The 18,869-nt window shown below is 42.5% G+C and overlaps 1 protein-coding gene across 2 annotated transcripts in view; it reads left to right on the forward strand.

The window, feature by feature from the left end:
• The window catches only part of MME (membrane metalloendopeptidase), a 170,193-nt gene that overhangs the window by 93,242 nt on the left and 58,082 nt on the right, over positions 1–18,869 (forward strand). The gene's annotated exons all lie outside the window — the stretch shown is intronic.

Here is an 18,869-nt window from a genome sequence, read left to right on the forward strand (position 1 = left end):
TTATTTATGTTATACTTTATGTTTGTTTGTTTTTTTGTAAGCCGTCCTGAGGCTTTTGAGACAGGATGGCACATAAATATTTTAAATAAATAAATACCCTTAAAGCTATGTCTGTCGGGTAGGGTAATTATGCTTAAATGAATATAATACCTTGAAGTGTTTGTATTTTACATGGTATTCATTTATATCAGGCAAGTACTTTCAGAAGCTTGTTTTATTTTGTAATTTTACAGGGTTCCACTCCACCATAAATATCCTTGAAAATGATATAACTTTGATTAAAGAGGTGGATTTGGCTTTCTTCACCTTTCCTTATATCATTTGGTCTGCCTGTTGACTTCTACTAGATTTTGGTCTTTTTTTGCTCAGGTTAGATTCTTCTCCCTGGCTGGTTCTGTATTCTTCATGTTTGGATCCTCCTACAAAATTGATTGTTTTGGGTTCTTGGGATAGTAAATCAGACAAATTTTAGTACACTTAAAGCAGCTAGGGAGATGTAGCACATATTTTCACATGCAAAATTAACTATGAGGAATTCTGAACTTAAAGAATGGGCAGAAAACAATGGCTTGGTGGACTGGGCTGTGACTTTGGATCAACTGGTAGGTCCTTTTTTCCATTTTCCACTCTGTGTGCTAATTATAAAATGCCAAATATGCCTGACTGGCAATATCTAACATTTAGTAGAAGATACCTTTGGCCTGCTGTTTTCACTGCTTCTGAGCCACTTCTGCTATTCTAAGTATTCTTTAAGATTGAACAGCCTGCAATAATTGTATGTAAATCTTTTTTCATTAAATATGGTTTCCAGGGCCTTAAGCAAGATTGGAATAATGAATTGGAACATCCCATTTTTCCCAGTCAATAGTGCTCTTCATTGTCATTCATTTTGGAAAGGGTACTTGATCTTGTTGTTGTTGTTAATCGCTCATGTCCAACCCATCACGACCCCATGGACAACATTGCTCCAGGCCTTCCTGTCTTCCACCATCCCCTGGAGTCCACATAAGCTTACACCAACTGCTTCAGTTACTCCATCTAGCCACCTCATCCTCTGCCATCCCCTTCTTCTTTTGGCATCTATTGATCTATTTGATCTTAGTTGTGTCTAATTCAGTGAAAATAAATATGTGGTTCATGTATACTGGATTATGCAACATCTTTTTGATATGGGTTTAATTAAATTAGCCAATTGTTGGAGGTGCAATGCAGCTAATATGTCTATTATTCATACAGTATGTTCAGAAATGACCAATAGCTGCTTCCTTCTGGGAAGAAGTGAAAACTCAGATAAATTTTGTGATGGGAAGTTCTTTAGTATTCAACGATACACAAGTCCTTCTCAACTAGCTACCCATTTCTTGGAATTGATGGAAAGGTCAACACAGATCAATTTTCCACACCCTTTTGACAGCTACAAGACTAGTACTACAATTGGTCAGCTACAATGACACAATGTGGATGTAACTAACTGATCAATTTTTGAATGGGTGGTTTTTTGGTTTAATTTACAAATTGACATTTGGGCTGCATTTGTTGATGGTTGTGCATAATCACCCATACATATAAAATTTACAAGGATATATAATACACATGTACAGAGTGTTACAGATAATACTAAATTTATGTGAAATGTTATTGTATTTGATTCATTTCATCTTTTGATATTAGCACTGTATTTGATTTTATCCCCCCCCCCCTTTGTTCAATGTTGTTGTTGAGGCTTTGTTTTGAAAACATTAAATAAAAGTACAGTAAAAAAAGGGGGGGGAGAAAGAAGATAGAGGTACTGTGGGTTGGGGAACCAGCTATTCTGGGTAGAGAATTCTAGCTCCTCTTAAAAGTTGCATTCCCCCTAAAAGATCAAGGGTGTATTCTAGGAGTCCTAAGTAGGTGGCCACAGTGGCCAAGAATACATTTTAACCGCTTGGGCTGATATGCCTGCAGTGATTCTGTCTGCAGATGATTAATCTTGCCTTGGTTATCCATGCACAGATGATGTCCAGGCTAGACTACTGTAATGTACTGTACATGGGACTTGCCTTTGATGACTGTCCAAACACCTCAGCTAGTGCAGACTGTGACTGCTCAAGTATTGGTGGGGGCAAGGCTCTCATATCCTATCATATAACAGCTGCACTGGTTACCAGTGTCTTCCTGAGCCCAATTTAAAAGGCTGGTTTTGACCTTTAAGGCCCTAAGCAATTTGAGACCAAATTACTTGAGGGACTGTCTTCACCTTTGTCTGCCTGGTGCCCTTTAACATCAACGAGAAAGGCCCTTCTCACTTGCCCACCAGTGCAGGCAGCTGGGTGAATGAATATGCAAGGGGTGGCCTTTTCTGCCTTAGCAATACACCTCTGGAATGAATTGCCTCTGGGATCCACCCAGCCCCATCATCATTATGGGTTTTCAAAAAGGCCCTGAAAAGGCCCTTTTTCTTTACTCTGGTCTTCCCCCAGTTCTGTTTTATTAGATTGGATTATAGCTACAATTGCATCATGGGCTTCTTGTTATGCTGGTGCTTGTTTTCCAGAGCTGTTGCTGCTTTTACTACTGCATCTTGTTTTTCTAAAATGAATTTTATTATATGCAATCTGGGCTATCTTGGGAGGGTGGCTGCCCTGAAAGAATACCTATATTTTATGATAGATGGATGGGTGGGTGGGTGGGTGGGTGGGTGGATGGATGGATGGATGGATGGATGGATGGATGGATGGATAGATAGATAGATAGATAGATAGATGTGGAGGAAATAATGTCTGTGGTAAAAGATCTTAGCAGCAGGCTATTTAGGGATGGGTGTTAGGAGCAGGGTTTTTTCGATGGGAAGTGAAGCCTTCCCCAGGCATGGCAAAGAGGGAAGAATGTCACCTGTTGAGAATCTACATATTGAGCTGCCATTAAATAGCACAGGAGCTACTTGGAGAGATAGCTTAAAAAGTGGTGACAACTTGCCCCTTCAGACATATTTCTTCTCCTCAATCTAGACTTGGGTTTTTTAACCAAAGCTTTATAAATGAAAGACTTTTAGAACTATGAATAGTCCAACATGGCTTTTTTTCCTATTAAAGTTCTGTGACTTTGCATAATTTAGAAAACCGAGGGTAATAATGAGGGTAAAACTTGGAGCTTATTTTAAAGAAGCATTAAAAAGGACATTAATGCAGCCTGTTAAGCAGAAGGGTTGCTCTAATAACAAAGGTGGCAGAACTTGAAATAATTATGTTGAAAACGTTGGGACTGCAAGAACTTGCTTAATTTGGGCACTTTTTAAAGACAAGGATATTCTTACTGTTACAAGAGTTCATTTATAGTTTTATTAGTAGGAAATGAGAAATCTGCTCATTTTCCTAATGGAAACATTCTGATACACTGTTAGATGTTTTTCTCCCTTACTGTTCAGTTTATGAAACCATTTTGTCACTTTTCACTCCATCCTTTTCAGGAAGCTCAGTATCAACCATTTCGACTTAATTGCTCTCTATCCATCTTCATTTCACTGATGTCCATTCTGGGTCATTTGCCCATCATGACAGGAATGGATTCTTCCCCACGGCATTTCTGAGAAAGCAAATATCTGAATTTGCTCCAATAACAACATCTCTCAATGTGGGTACAGAGCCCAGTAGAAAAGTGCTGGCACTATTTTTACCTTTTTGTACTGGTGTTGCAGTACAGAAGCTCATCATCACAAAGAGAGAGAGAACTAAGGGCAGGAGCATGTTCTTAGCATAATTAATTAGGAACCACATGACTACAAGCCTATGCATAGCTACCTGGGAGTGAATTCCTTGAAACTCAGTGCCCAGGTTCAGTTTGTAAAGCACTGTATCCAATAAGACTCAAACACCTACTTTAGTTAAGATGTGCTGGCATAAGGAAACTCTAGCACAACACCAATAACATTAACTGGCTTGCCAGCATTCATTCCTTGGGGAAACCTGTCAGGCCAGTGCAAGCTATTGGTGTGGTGCTGAGGTCCCATATGCCACTGCAACCTCATTCACATTAGTGCTCATGTCCCCTTGTATATGACCCTATCAGCTTTAACAGAAGCCAACTGAAATGCAGCAGTCTTGCAAAGAAGATTCCCATCCCATTCCTCTTCCTCATGAATTGCTGGGAAGAGATATGCTTAACACTTTCCCATGCACTACTTTCTCCATATAAGCTGCCTTACAGTTGTTATTTTGCCCCACTGGGGGAAAGAACAGATTAATCTGATCATAGAAAAGTTCTGCACAAATGCCAAAACAAAGTAAATAAATAAAATATCACAAGAAGAAATTGCTGCATAGGTTGATTTTAATTCCCAGGTTTTCTTTTTCTTTTTCTTTTACCCTAAGGGAAAATCTGATTTCAAAGTCTTTAGTAAAAGAGGCTCTCAGTTAAGCCATACTGCAGTTAAAGCAGGCTGGGTTCAGTAGGAGTTACACACTAGAATTCTGGCAAAAAGAAGCTTCATTGACCTGGGGGGACTACAGTTCAGGCACATCTGTTTTCAGCTGAGCTGTTCATGTTGTTGTTCTGTGCAGCTCAAGCAATAACTGCCAACATGTTGACTGGCCCCAACTTGATATGCAGCAACTAGCACCAGGAAACCACCCCCCAGCAATCTATTGTATCCTCTGCTAACCGCTGCAGATCAATCCCAAAAAGCCGCCAGCTCTAGAACAGAGCTTATTTGAGATCCAGGGAGGGTCAGTAATTCTGAAGTCCAGACCCAGGTTCCAATGTCTCTCATCAATGAAGTTTAGGGGAGTGACTGTGGGCCAGCCAGTGCCCTGTCAGGCAAACCTACCCCAGAGGGTTGTTATGAAGATGAAATGAAAAAGAACCATGTACTTTGCCTTGAGCTTCTTGGAGGAAAGGTGGAGTTTAAACAAAATGGGTCATCAGTGAGTGGTAGGGATTGGGGTGGGGGAATCAGTATGGGAAAGGTGAGACTGTAGAGTGCAGACCATTTTCCATTGACATAGTATTTGTATGTAAACTTCTCCCAAGCAAGACATTCAATGAGACTTTTTGAACTTGAAAGGACTGCAGAGATGGTGTTATTGGTGGGACTGGGTGTCTGTCTATTACAAAAGGTTTCATGCACTTGACTCTATTAACTTTGCCAGATATTATCCACTGTTGACACTTACAGGTTGGAAGGGGTCATGAAGGTTCCCTGGAACAGGCCTATGACCAGTGGAGCAAAAAGCCAGGAAATACAAGAGAAGTTGAGTTGGTAACATAGGGCCAGATCCGGATGAATTTAGTCCATGCTGAAGTCAGTGACCCTGTCATTATGCCACCTTTATCATGGATTTCAACAGGAAACAAGTGCAAATGGAACTGCCCAGAGAGTTTGGGCTGTGGGGCAGTAGAGAAATGATGATGATAATCCATCAGTACTCCAGAAAAGCATCTGAAATCCTTCTGCTGCAACAGTAACTCCTTTGCATTGAAGATGCCCACAAGCAAACTGTTCATGGGTTTGCTTTAACATGCATATACATGTACACACACACAGAGGCACACACTTCAGAAAGGCAATCTTTACAAGAGTGGGGTGTGGGTGAGCATTTGTAGTGGAGCTGCAACTGCACTGGTTTGATGCATCAATGGGACCGACCATCAGGCAGGTGAGGCGATTGCCTCAGGAAGCCGAGCAGGGCTGGCAACAGTGCCTGGCTGTTCCCCTCTGTTGGAAGGCAGAGTGGCATGAAACGGAGGGCCTGTCCATGGCCCCCTAAATTATGTTCCTGCTTCCAGAGTAGAGCCAGGACACCGTATTATCATGAGTATTAAAGTAATAATTCAGCAGCTGGTCCAGTTGGCTTTGGTCCCCAAACTGGAGAACCATCTTGTCCTCCAAGAGCAAAATTTCTGGGGCTGATCCCATCTTTGGGCAGCACAGTTGAACCACTGCAATCAAAGCCTCTTGCACAAGAAGCTAGGCAAATCAACCCCAGCCACCACAACCACAACACAACTCCTTGAAATGTGTACTCGACAACTGATCCCAGCTCCGCAGAGCCCTGTGCCATTGCAGTGTGTGGCATTCAGCTGCCCTTTGCTTATGTTTCTTCCCGTGCAGAGAGAGAGAGGCGGACATCTCCGTAGGGCATCTTAAGAGGAATCACTCTAGTGACCCCCCCCCCCCCAGGTCCTTCCTTTCCCTGGAGTGACTGACTAACCTCTCAGGGGAGGGGTGCCGCAGCCTCCCCCTCCCGCTCCGCCGGATTTCCCCGGGGAAGGTGTATAAGTGTGTGGAAGCGAAGGATGAGGAGGCGTTCTCTCCTCCTGCCCTCGTAATGGTCCGGGAGCCATTGAGAAGCCAGGGCAAGGCGAGAGGGAAGACCTCGGAAGTCCCTGGAAATAGCGGAGAGCGGCAACGCTGCTCGCAGCCCAGCAGCCCCGCTCGGGTCTCTCCTCCGCAGCTGCCTAGGAAGCGAAGCCCACTCCTCTCCCGCTCTCCCTCGCCCCCTTTCCGGATCGGCTCGGGGGCTGCCGGAGGTAGCAGGCGCCTGGGTGGGCTCGCGTGGTCCGGCGATGCCTCGACGCTCCGCTTGAGCCCAGAGCCGCCCCTTCCCCTCGCGTCGCCTCCCCTCCCTCCAAGACCTGAGCGCGGCGCTTCCCTGGAGGCGGGCGCCCGGGGACGACTCCGCGCCCCCGGGCTGCCTTCCTCGCCTTTTTTCATTGGTCGGGGATGTGTCCCTTCGCATCAGCGCCGAACTTCTCCCGGGAACAGCCTGGTAAGTCTAGAGAGCCGGGCAGGCGGGCGAGTGGGCGAGCGCGGGCGGGGGGGGGGGGCACTCCGGAGCGGGATCCAGGCTGAAGGAAGGAAGGAAGGGGGAGAGACGGGAAGGGAAGTGGGGAGGATCTGGCGGAATAGAAGGGAGGGGGCAGAGATTTTAAGTGCAGAGGAGGGCGGCAGCAAGGAAAGGCGCTGGATAGGTATGGGGATGAGCACGGCTTCGTTCGAGCCACTCCCCGCCCACCAGCATCGCTCTGCAACACCAAGGATGAAGAAGAGGACCTCCGAGCATACCCAGAGTTTCTCTCTCTCCCCACCCCCGTCCGCTGGGTTTGTGCAACCAAGCTCCGCGCTTCTGGGCATTTGGGACATCCCCTGAGTTTCCCTCTAAGTGAGCTGGAAGTCCTTGCAGCTCTCGCTTTGGGGGAGCGAGGAGAAGCAGAGAAAACGCTTTGCTTCCTTAAACTTCTTCAATACCTCAAAGCACGCAGGGTTTAAGCGACTGTTTAGTGGGATTTTTCTTTTAAATGAATGCGTGAGACATTTTCTCATCAAAGACGTAAAAAGGTAAAAAAGAGCTTATATTTTCAATAGGGTGTAGTCTATGCACGTGCACAGTGTTTTTAATTCAGACCGAGAAGTTAACCAGAGTAAAAGTTTTCCGAACAGGAAAACTCACACCAGAATGTCTTTGGGGTCTTATATATTATGCCACAGCATTGTGAGGTTAACTGTGTGCATGTATTAAAGTTTAGCCCTAGTCTTTCAGCCACCATTCGCAGTGCAAAAGCAGGCTACCGGCTGTATAAAGGAGGGCTAATGCTTACTTAAATATTATTTTATTTCTGGAAGCATTAAGCTTTGGCTTCCCTGTCCCCATTGTCCTACAGCTGCAAGTTGTGGAAGAGTTCTGGAAGAACATAATTGCCGAGTTATTCCCAAAGTGTATGTCTTAAGTCTCAACTTGGCTTCCAGGGCAGTAGCTTCTTAGTAAAACCACATATCCAAGATCGCTTGAGACTACAATTCTGTGCTCATTTACTGGGCAGTCAATCCTATTGAAATTAGTGGGACATGTTTAGGATTGTGTGCCAAATGTGCAGTCCTATGTATATTTCCTCAGAAGTAAGTTGTACTTGGTTCAAGTGGGATTTAATGTCCGCCCAGAAGTAAGTCCCATTGATTGCAAAGTAGCTTTCCCCTTAGTATTGATAGTATTGCAGCCTTGGAATGCAATCATGTAACTGTCTACTCAGAAGTTAATCTGCTGGATTTCAAACAGGCCTATCCTCAGGTAAGAGTGAGTAGGACTGTAGTTTTTAAGGAGCCTTGTGTGTCTAAGGCACACCCACAAACCAATTTTAATGCCTATGTATGTTTGAAGTGGGTCATATATATTGCAGTAGGAGGAATGATAGACTCTTGGTAAAGCTGAGGTTGATAACCACTGTCTAGTGTACATAACACAAGTATTTAAAGAACCAGGTTCTGGTCTGAGTTATTATATAAGCTGTTTATCTTCAGTAACAATCAGGCAATTTTGAGTTTATTTTTCACACTAATCAGATTTTCCCCAAATATTAAATGTTTCACTATTATTTTATGCTCATTGTTTAAGTCAGCATGTTCTGAAGTATTCAAACAATTTTAAATAATACATATATAGTTGCTTCATGATCTCATGATAACAATTACTTATAATGGCATTCATTAATACATGTGTTGCTTCAATCTGTTACTTCAAATCTTTCAGAAATGCATGATGCATATGTGTTTTAGTACTTGTTGCATCTATCCCAGTGAAAACTGTTACTGTTCACTCAGGTTAAGGAGCATTTTAAAGGCTTGCAATTGCAAATGTTAATTTGGCTTTTGGCAAATATGTACAGTCATGCAGCGATTTACAAAGGAAAATTGGAGTAGATTGCTTAGTTTCTTGAAGTATCTGATAAACATTCTCTCCTGTTTACTAGAATATGTTTAGAATACATTTCTCATTTTCCTTGCACTTGGTATTTGTATTTTCCCTGACAGAACAGAAGCCCATATTTCAAATGCCCACACTGTGCCTCTGAGAAAACCCGAAGTCATATGCCAGTCATAATTTCTGAATGACAATTTACTGTAATTTACAATCACACCAGTGCTAACTTTCTTGAAGATCTAATGTGTGAATGCATGGCTGTTGAAGTATGATGCTACTTAGTGAAACAGGAGTAAATGAGCCCTAGAAGTGTGATATCTTTGCCCCTGGTTTAGTCAGTTATCCACTTAGGAGATAAGATCTGAAATCCAAAGCATAGAGAGAGCTGTAGGGAACACATTATCCCTCTTCATTAGTAAATCTGTTGAGAGGTTCATGGAACCACAGGTACCTATGACTGCCTTTGCTTTTTTAAGAGGTTGCTACATGACTTAACCACCAACCTGTTTGAATATATCATCATTTTAAACATACGCATAATGCACACCAAGAGAGCAAACAATGAGACCTTTATTTTCTTGAAAAGAGACTCCAGTGAATGAATGCACCCTAAACTGCTAAGCTGTCCCTGTTCGGTCAGGTCTAGTCTCAGAGCTGGTTACATTCCGTCAGTGTCTGTACCTAGACACAAAAAGTTCTCCCATGTCTCTAAATTGGAAGGTGAGAACTTAACTTTGGTTGTCATAATTTGCTGTTTATCAAATCAATTAACGACCATAAATGGCAATTGAAATATGTTATAATTACAGCTCTCCACATAACCTACATACTCTTTCTCCTTGGAGGACCACTTGTCAAGTGTTTATTAAGATTCATGGTAGTGCTTTAAAGGGGCTAAAAGAATTTCATTTTGGGCTAGATTGGATTGTATGTCAGTCTTATATCAATTTCCCCTTGGAGACACCATTGTTCTGCCAAAGCCTTATCTCTGAGATGAAATCGAGGCAACCAACCACTCAAGGTGCCTCTATGGAGTGCTGCTTATGTCTTTCAGGACCCAATGTGATACATGTTAAGGAAGGAAGGAAGGAAGGAAGGAAGGAAGGAAGGAATCATCCCAGTATTCCCCAACAAATGTGACTGGCTAGGGAACACTGGGAATTGTAGGGCTTTCTTCTGTCTTGACATGCATAGGATTTCTCCTTCAGTATTTGCCAAGGAATGGCCAGATGACAATCATCTCTGTGAGATTAGAAATGTCTGAATGCATATTCTGGACACACTTCAGCAAGCCCACTCCAAGCAATTCAGACAAGTGGGACTTTCCTAGAAATATATGCTACAGTTCAACTTACAAAGATGTGTACATTCTTATTCAATTTTTATTAAAGGCTTTATTGCATGAGTCCTATGTATGCTTTAAAAAGTGGTTGTAAAAGGATTTCTACTTGTTTGAATATTGAAGGCAGGTAGTTGTCAACACATCCATGCCCCAAATGAAGCTGAAGTTAGTTTGAGAAGTTTAAGATGCTATTATAGCACACAGTTTTCCATTGGTAAGGGTGGGTTCTTTGTGATAGTCTAATAGTTATCCTGGAAAATAGAGATATGCACACCTTCTTCTTCTGGCTAGTTCTGCATATCTGTGTTGAATAAGGAACTGGAAAATATCTTTAGCTTCCTTTACCAATGCAATGTTTGGAGTCATCCATCCAGGAGGACCATTTCCTGCAACCTGGTGCCTTCCACATGCCTTGTCCATGCTGGCTGGGAGTGGTGTCAGTTGAAGTCCAACTCTTTCGGAGGACGCCAAGAAGAGAAAGCTGCTTATCAATATGCATCTCTCAATGAATTAAAGAAATGAATGCTGGTTTTCAGGCAAGTATATATTGCCTGAAATATTCTAAGGAGGATCATGCAGTCTACTCCAACTAGCTTTGGAAACCAGCTTTAAACAGTAATTGTGTTAATTCCTGTTGCTGCTGCCTAGGTTCATAGTCAAACAAAACAATCATAATTGACTGTTTTGTCTGTGCTTTAGGGGAATAACTGGGGGAGGCATGTAGAGGCGGCAGGAGAAATAGAATGGAAAGTTAATACTGGAATGCTCATATCTACTTTAATTATTCTATAGCCTTTGTGGTAGATGTAATTAACACACAAAGAGACCTTTACTAGGTGGTCTATAATGCAGATTTCATTCCTGTACTTAAAAAGCTACAGGTAAGGACAGATCAGTGGGACACTGATAAATAATAGAAGCACTCTGGCAGCAACAGAAAGCTTAACTCACTTGGGAGCAAAAAAAGGTTGTATTGACTTCACAAAGCACATTTGCATGTCAAAGTGGGTTATTCTTGGCATGCTAATAAATTGCAATTCAGGGGCATTCAAGTACTCACCAAATGGAGAAATGAACCTGTTCTCAATTTGGCTTAATACATTTACAAATTCTGATGATTGTTTTATCTGTTAAAAGTCAACTTTCTGCTTGCCTGATGTATGCATGGTTATGGTTGTTTTACAGTGTAATCCTTTCATGTGTATTTAGAAATAAGTCCCAGTAAGTTCAATGCCGCTAACTCCCAGGTAAGCATTTACAGTAAGTGTAGGCCACATCACTGCTGGCATACAGCACCAGTACGATTTTCCAGAACTCCTTCACACACACACACACACACACACACACACACACTTTTTGTTGCTCTAGCGTATTAATACTGGGGAGGCAGCAGGAAAGGGAAGGAAGAAGTGAGGTGTATAAGTCCAGGTTCTAAAATTGCCTGGCTGTATCACCAATCATCAAGGTTGAGCTCGACCATCTATGGCAGTCACTCCTTTTTCACATAGCACAGAGTTAAACACTGACTACATTTGGTGTCCTCCAGATGTTTTGGACTACTGCTCCTGGCATTCCTGACTATTGGCCGTGCCAGTTGCAGCTCATGTGAGTCAATGTCCAAAGTATCCAGAAGGCACCAGCTTGAGAAAGTGTGAACTATAGAATTCACTGCCACAAGGTGTGATGGCCACCATCTTAGACTGTTTCAGAAGGAGATGAAAAACACTGCCAGGGGCTTCTGCTATACTTTGGATCAAAGGCAGCATGCATCTGAATATCAAGTGCTAGTTGCAATAGCAAGAGGTGCCTCCCTGAGATATGTCCTGCTTGTGGACTTCCTAGAGGCACCTGATTGGCTATGGTGGGAAACAAGATGCTAGGCTAGATAGCTCAGTAGTACGAGGCAACCGGGCTCTTCTTACATTATAATGCAGAAGAGGGTTTTAGTTGAGTTGTAGTAACTGAGAGTAAGCAAATAATTGAAACCCAGTGGAGTACAATAGGGAGAGTGCTGGACTGGGAGTTGGGAGATTCAGTTTCTAGTCCCCACTCAGTCCATTAAGCTCACTGGGTGGTTTTGGGCCAGATACTAGCTCTCAGCCTAACCTACTTCATAGGGTTGTTGAAAGGATGAAATAGAGAGGAGGAGGAAAGTATAGGCAGCATTGAGTTCCTCAGATGTAGAAAAAAAGGTGGGGTGCAAATGTAATAAAATAAATGTTGAAAATCGAATAAATATAGTTACATTAATATTAAAGCCATAATTACCAGTACTATACTATATTGTCTGCCTATAATGCCTCCAAACACATTTGGCCATCTAGATGAAGCACCACTGAAAGGGAAGAAAGGAGTTGGGATGCTATTGAGATCCAGTGTAAACCATGAACCCAGCCTCCTCTGCACACCCTTTAACCCTGTGACCCTTCAATTTACAACCTCAAAGACACAGCCAGCACAGTGTGGGGGATGGGCCTTCAGAGGGCCTCAGATATGGGACTCTTATATAATCCCGAACACCCAGCCAACAATGTCAGGAAGCCATAGGACTGTGCCCAAAATATTATCTTATCCATGGTGTTGTTGAGAACCTAAGACACAGTATCTTTTGTCCAGATAGTATCCTGTTGGCCTCAGCTGTTTAGGATCTTGTCCAGTGCCTTTTTCATTCCAAACCAAGGCTGCAAGGATAGTGTCTGGATAGCATGCTAAGCTCCCTGTTGTGTCTGAAGTTCCTAAACTAGATGGATCCTGTGCTGAAGTTTAATCAAAGAAGTTGGCCTCATGGGGGCAGACAAACCAAGGTAACTCTGGGTAATGCATTCACAGTCAAGTGACCCATAAGAGTAATTTCAGTTGCCCATTCTAAACCTTTGGTAACAAACATGATTCCCATCATGAAGCATCCTCAGCTAATGGTGGATTGGTAGTCAAAGGTCCTGGTATCCATTTGATTGTAAAACTGCCGTCTCTTTGTCCTCAGAAGTATGTTTTTTATATTTCCTTGTCAAGAAGCTGGCAGTTTTCTATTCATTCTAGGAGCCAAACAATTGTTTCCTTTGTTCTAGCCTCATCCTGAGTATGGTCAGATTTGTTGCTCTGATGCCTTCTACAGTTTAGCTGAATCAGTAATTGGCCTTGAAGCCAGTCATTCAGTGCTGTTTGAGTGCTGGACACGATGAGCCTATTTGCCTATTTGTTTGAGAAATAAGACATGTTGGTTTTTCCCACCCAGCAGCTCCTGTGCACATGCATGCCAGACATGTGCACAGCAATCTGTATAATTGCACACAGCTAGGGTAGTTTGTTGGGGGCCTGAAACCCTAGAACAGCCCATGGATTCTGGATGGCTTGCAAACTTATTTCTTGCTATGGCCCAGAAAACAATGGTAGTAAGAAGGAAGAGCAGAAGATACTTTTGCCTGCTAGCTCAGTGATTTTCCATCTGTAAAGCAAGCAAGTAAGCAGCTGGTGGCAATGATGAGAGAGAAGACAAACAGCAAGAGCAGCCATTGACAATTCAGTGACCTGGTTCGCACAGCATTACAAACCAGAGTATAGGTTAAGGATGGGTTGACTATAGGTTGCTGTTGAATTGTAGCTTTGTATTCAGTTGTGGATTTTGGGGTGAACCCCACTATGCTAACAAACCATGGATTGTTAACAACAAACAACCTACTGTTCAAAACCCAATCAAAACTGAGTTCTTTTTGTGGGTTGATTGTGGTTAACAAGCCATGGTTGTTAATGTAACTTGGTTCATACAACACAACAACCCATGCATAAATCCATATTCTGATTTTTCCTGTTGAAGGAACCCAAAAGAGGTCCACTGATGCTGTAACCTCTAATGTGCTATTGGCCCACAAAAACCTGAAGTTGAAATTGTTTCACACCCTTCACTGCTGGCCACAGTCATTTCAGTGAGGTCACCTAGTCGTACAGCGGGATGAGTTGCTTGTTGCAACGGGTGTACATGAGTACCTCCACCTCATGTGCAGCTGCATTCAAGGGGCTGTTGGTCTTGGTGGCCGACTCTCCTGGACACTTGAGGCGTCTGTGTCACAGAGTGGTGCAGCAGAGCTTGGATTTTAAGCCGTTTGCCTTTTCATTTGACAGCTGGGAAGCCAAGGATACTGTGCTGATGAATTTTAAAAGGACTGCCTGAAGCGAGATGCTATAGGGTTATTCAACTCTGATAATGGGTTGGATGCAGACTTTGAGGAAACCAACCAAAACTGAAGCTGAGTAAATATAGATTCCACTTTATGTTTTTAAGCAGTGTCAGATTTGTGCATCCCAAAATGTGCTCCTATACTCATATGCTGCTAAATAGCACACTCCTTATTTTAGGTAAGATTAGATGCTTTGGCTGATCCAGAGGTTTTTCATACTTTTCTTATTTAAATCTTTGGGAGGCTTTCTCCCCACTTGCAGCAGTGAATGAAACCTTTCATGGAGGATATAATCCCAAAGAGCTTCAGCTAATGGGAAGTAGAAAAATGTAACAAATAAATAATAAACAAACATAACAGCTTGTCTTTATGTATCAGAAAGCACTGCCCACACAGAGAAGAAAGCAGTCTTAATTTAGCAAGTCACTGAAACAATTTGGCCATAAAATGTATTAATAATGTAGCAACCGAGGGATTCATCTGATGTTAGAATGTGAGGGCAATTGATGTCTGTTGGACTCAGCTCCTCTGTCAAGTTCAAGGGAGAGGCGAGGGCAGAGAACCAGCGGCAACCTCTGCTGCTACATCTTCCTCTTTCTCCTCTTTTGCTGCTTCCATCTCTTCTTGACCCTCCTTTCCCCTACCACAAGCGCATGCGCTCTCTCTCTCTCTCTCTCTCTCTCTCTCTCTCTCTCTCTCTCTCTCTCTCTGTGTGTGTGTGTGTGTGTGTGTGTGTGTGTGTGTGTTTTGGGGTGAAAGCTCCACTTTGGTGTGGTTTCAGAAATATAGAACATGGACTTTTAGATTTATACTAGAAACATTTTCTAATCAGGTTGTGGAATGTGTGCTGGAGAGGGTCTGTTCTACAAGTTTATCCTTGGTACAAAAATACAAATCCACTTGGGCCCTGATGGCATGAACCTAGGGTGGCTATATAGCCTCTTTTACAGAGGGCACTCCCATATACGAACCATTCTCTGTTTGAAGGACAGTCCTGTTCATTTCCACTTTAGATAAGAACCATAAGAATACTTGTCACATGCTGTCAAGTCCTCTTGACTTATGGCAAGCTAGGAATGAATGTTCTCCACCTTGTCCAGTTCTTCATAGCTCTGCTTAGTTCTTGTAAACTCAAGGCTGTGGTTTCCTTTGTGGAATTGATCTTTCTCAGAGTTGGTCTTCCCCTTCCTCTGCCTTTGACTTTCCTTAGAAGATTATGTTCTCCAGTGAATGTTGCCTTCTCTTGATATGTCCGAAGTATAACAGCTTCAGCATTGTCATTTTTTGCTTCATGGAAAGTTCCAGCTTGAATAGATCTAGAAGCGCTTGTTTGGCTTTCTGTCTGTCCAGGATCTTCATATTTTAATTCTTGAGCATCACCAGTTAGCAGCTGAACAACACACCAAGACTGGGAAGTAGTCTTCATGTATTTAGAACATCTAAATGGATTCCACGGTAGTTAATGATAAAAGTTTTTAAAAGTTTTAAAAGAATAAAGCAATGTGTTATCAAGAATCAGTAAAAAGGCATGGCTATCCAAGCCATTTAGTGCAACCCATAAACTATCTCACAGGGCTGTCACAGGGCCATGTGTCCTCATTTACAGAGGATGGTCCTCTGTTTGAAGCACTACCAGAGGACTGCCATCTGTTTTGAAGTTATTCTGTAGCTGAAGGACTGTCCAGTCCAAATCCAGTTTAAAGATAACTATAGGAAGGGCTGGACCCAGAAGTTCTTCATCAGCATGACCCAAACAGTATACTAAGCAAAGCACACAAGTCATCTGTTCACATTTTCCATCCTTTGAGGACATGCGCTGTTTTTTATTTAGATTATAATATTTATTTCTAAATTTACTGACAGGATCTGAGGTAGCAGTGACTGATGAAGAAAGGGATCTTGGGGTTGTGGTGGACAGCTTGTTGAAAATGTTGACCCAGTTTGCAGCTGCTGAGAAACAGGCAAACTCCATGTTAGGCATAATTAGGAAGGCATTGAAGCTTATACTCACCTTATACAAAACTTTGGTGCAACCACATTTAGCATTGTGTGAGAATTCTGTTTGCCTTGCCTGAGAAAGGACATTACTGTGTTGGAAAAGGTGTAAAGAAGGGCAATTAAAATGATCATGATGTTCAAGCAACTCCGTTATGAGGAAAGGCTAAAAAAAGGTGAGTAAAAGGAGACATAATAGAGGTGTTTAAAATTATGTATGGTGTGTAGACAATTATCTTCCTCTCCCTAAGTATTAGAACCCAGAGTCACCCTGTGGAGCTGATTACTGGAAGGTCTGGGACAGATAAAAGGAAGTACTTCTTCACATAATGCATAGTTAAACTCAGGAATTCGCTACTGCAAGAGGAAGTGATGGAAACTAATTTGGACTGCTTTAAAAGGGGATTGGACAAGTTCATGGAGGAGGTGAACTAGCCTTGCTGGCTCAGTGGCAGCATGCCTGCTTCTGAAGAGGTCTGGTAAGAAGAGATCTTGCAGCCACCCGGCTTGAAGGGTCCTGTGGACAGCTGGTTTATCACTGTGAATGGCATGCAGGACTGGATGGCCCATTGGTTTGATCCTACATGGCCTTTCTTGTGTTTGTATGACGTATCCTGGAGGTCCAGAGCAAAATGTAAAACCCTGGACTGCCGGAACAGTGCAATCAGCTATTTAAGATTTTTACAAGACCAAAGAAGCACGGAGGCAACTTTTCCCTCTGCCCCTCTTCTCCTATCCATAGGATGCAGGGTTATAGCAGCCTTATTGGATTGTGCAGTTGAAAGTTTTATTCTTTCCTTGATCAACAAACTGATCAACCTTCTGATCAGTTTTGCTTGCCTATTTATGCAAATTTCCCAGCTCTACAGCAACCAGTATTCTAAGCATGTTTGCACCACAAATTTATATAAGGCATTGCAATATCAGCAATTCTATTTTTATTCCTTATCAAATCATTGTGTGCACAGAATTTTCCATTTTCACAGCTACCTCCCACTGGGTGTATTCCTGAACTTTGTTCTCCACCACAGTTCCAAGCTCCCTTTTCCGGTCAGTCCATGCTGGTTCAGACCTTACCAGGGTATTAAAATGTAAATCATTGCACATTTAGACTGAAAAAGTTGTACAATTCCAATCATGCCCCAGGCAGCAAAGGTGGTTTGGGAATGCTAGGAGCTGTTTAACTTTTTCCTACCTAAACTTGGATAGGATTACATCCTTAATGAAGTTAGGATTTAATCCCAGTATGCATTGCTTTACACTGAGCTGTATTTGCCATTGTAATATCCATTCTCTCAGTTTGGAAAAATCCCCCAGGAGTTGTTCAAAATCCCTTTTAATTATTTTTAAACCTAAATGATATGGTCTAAATGCAAACCTGGTCACCTCACTCTTCAGTCCTAACTCTAGTTCATTTATGAACAAGTTAAAAAGTATCAGTTTCTTTGGGGAACCCATATCTTAAATCCGTCCATTGTTAGAACTTCATGTTTCCTGTTGTTTAATTGATCCACAAGGGGCTAGGATTCATTTGCTAAGACCCTGGAAATCTGTTTTTCTTGCTAAATGATTAGTCAAGCAGGACAAAACCTGTCATAAAGAGACCAAATTTTAGAAAGTACTTTAACCCCCTGCTCAGCGAAAGCACTATGCTACATACTACTGCAGCATCCTGACAGATGGCCGCCAGCCTCTGCTTTAAACCTTCAGTGAAGAAAACCACCCAGTTCCCAAAGCAGTCTATTTCATGATTGAACAGCTCATAGTTAGGACATTTCTCCTAAGCTTTTACCAAAATCAACTTCCTGGCAATTTTCACCCATTCTAGTCCTGCAATCGATATCAAGGCTGCTCTGCCTTGGTGGTCTGAAGATACCTGAAGATGGCTATTACGTCTACCATTAATTCTTTCTTCTTCAGGCCCTTTCAGCCCTGCCTTATGCAACTGTTCCTCAACATCCTGGTCACTACTCAGTCCTTCAGTGCACTGCAGTTTGTCAGTTTGTCAAAAGGTCATCCTTAAAATGTGATGCCCAGAACTTGATGCAGTAACACATTACACGATGGCCGTGCTGCCACATTTATGGTCTTTACACAGTCAGGAAGAGGGCCTGCTAAACCTTCCAGCTGTTTTTCTGCTCAACATTGCCCCTGCATTAGGGTGGCCAGTTGTTCTAATATACAGAGGACAATTTTCTGAAGATTGGTAAAGAAGAGGGTCCTTGCATGACCACAGGCACCCAGTCCTAGTCTTCTCCACTATGTCAAGAGGAATTGCATTTTTGTCTCAATGTTAGCTATTCTTTCTAAATGGACCCCTATACCTACAATTTTTTGCATATGAAAATATGCCCTCTTTTGATGCATGATATTTGTCTTTCTCCTTCTTGGGCTGCTTTTTGATCTGAAAGGAAAGAAAGATATGAATCCTTGTATTGGTTTCATTACAGAACCAAAAGCATCTCTCTCTCTCTCTCTCTCTCTCTCTCTCTCTCTCTCTCTCTCTCTCTCTCTCTCTCTGATGATGAGCTTCTGTACTGCAACACCACTACAAAAAGGTAAAACTGGTGCTAGCACTTTTCTACTGGGCTCTGTACCCACATTGAGAGATGTTATTGGAGCAAATTCAGATATTTGCTCTCTCTCTCTCTCTGTGTGTGTGTGTGTGTGTGTGTGTGTGTGTAT

The sequence above is a fragment of the Varanus komodoensis genome, unplaced genomic scaffold, assembly GCF_004798865.1.
Source record: "Varanus komodoensis strain SLA01 unplaced genomic scaffold, ASM479886v1 scaffold25, whole genome shotgun sequence".
In the NCBI taxonomy this organism is placed as follows: domain Eukaryota; kingdom Metazoa; phylum Chordata; class Lepidosauria; order Squamata; family Varanidae; genus Varanus; species Varanus komodoensis.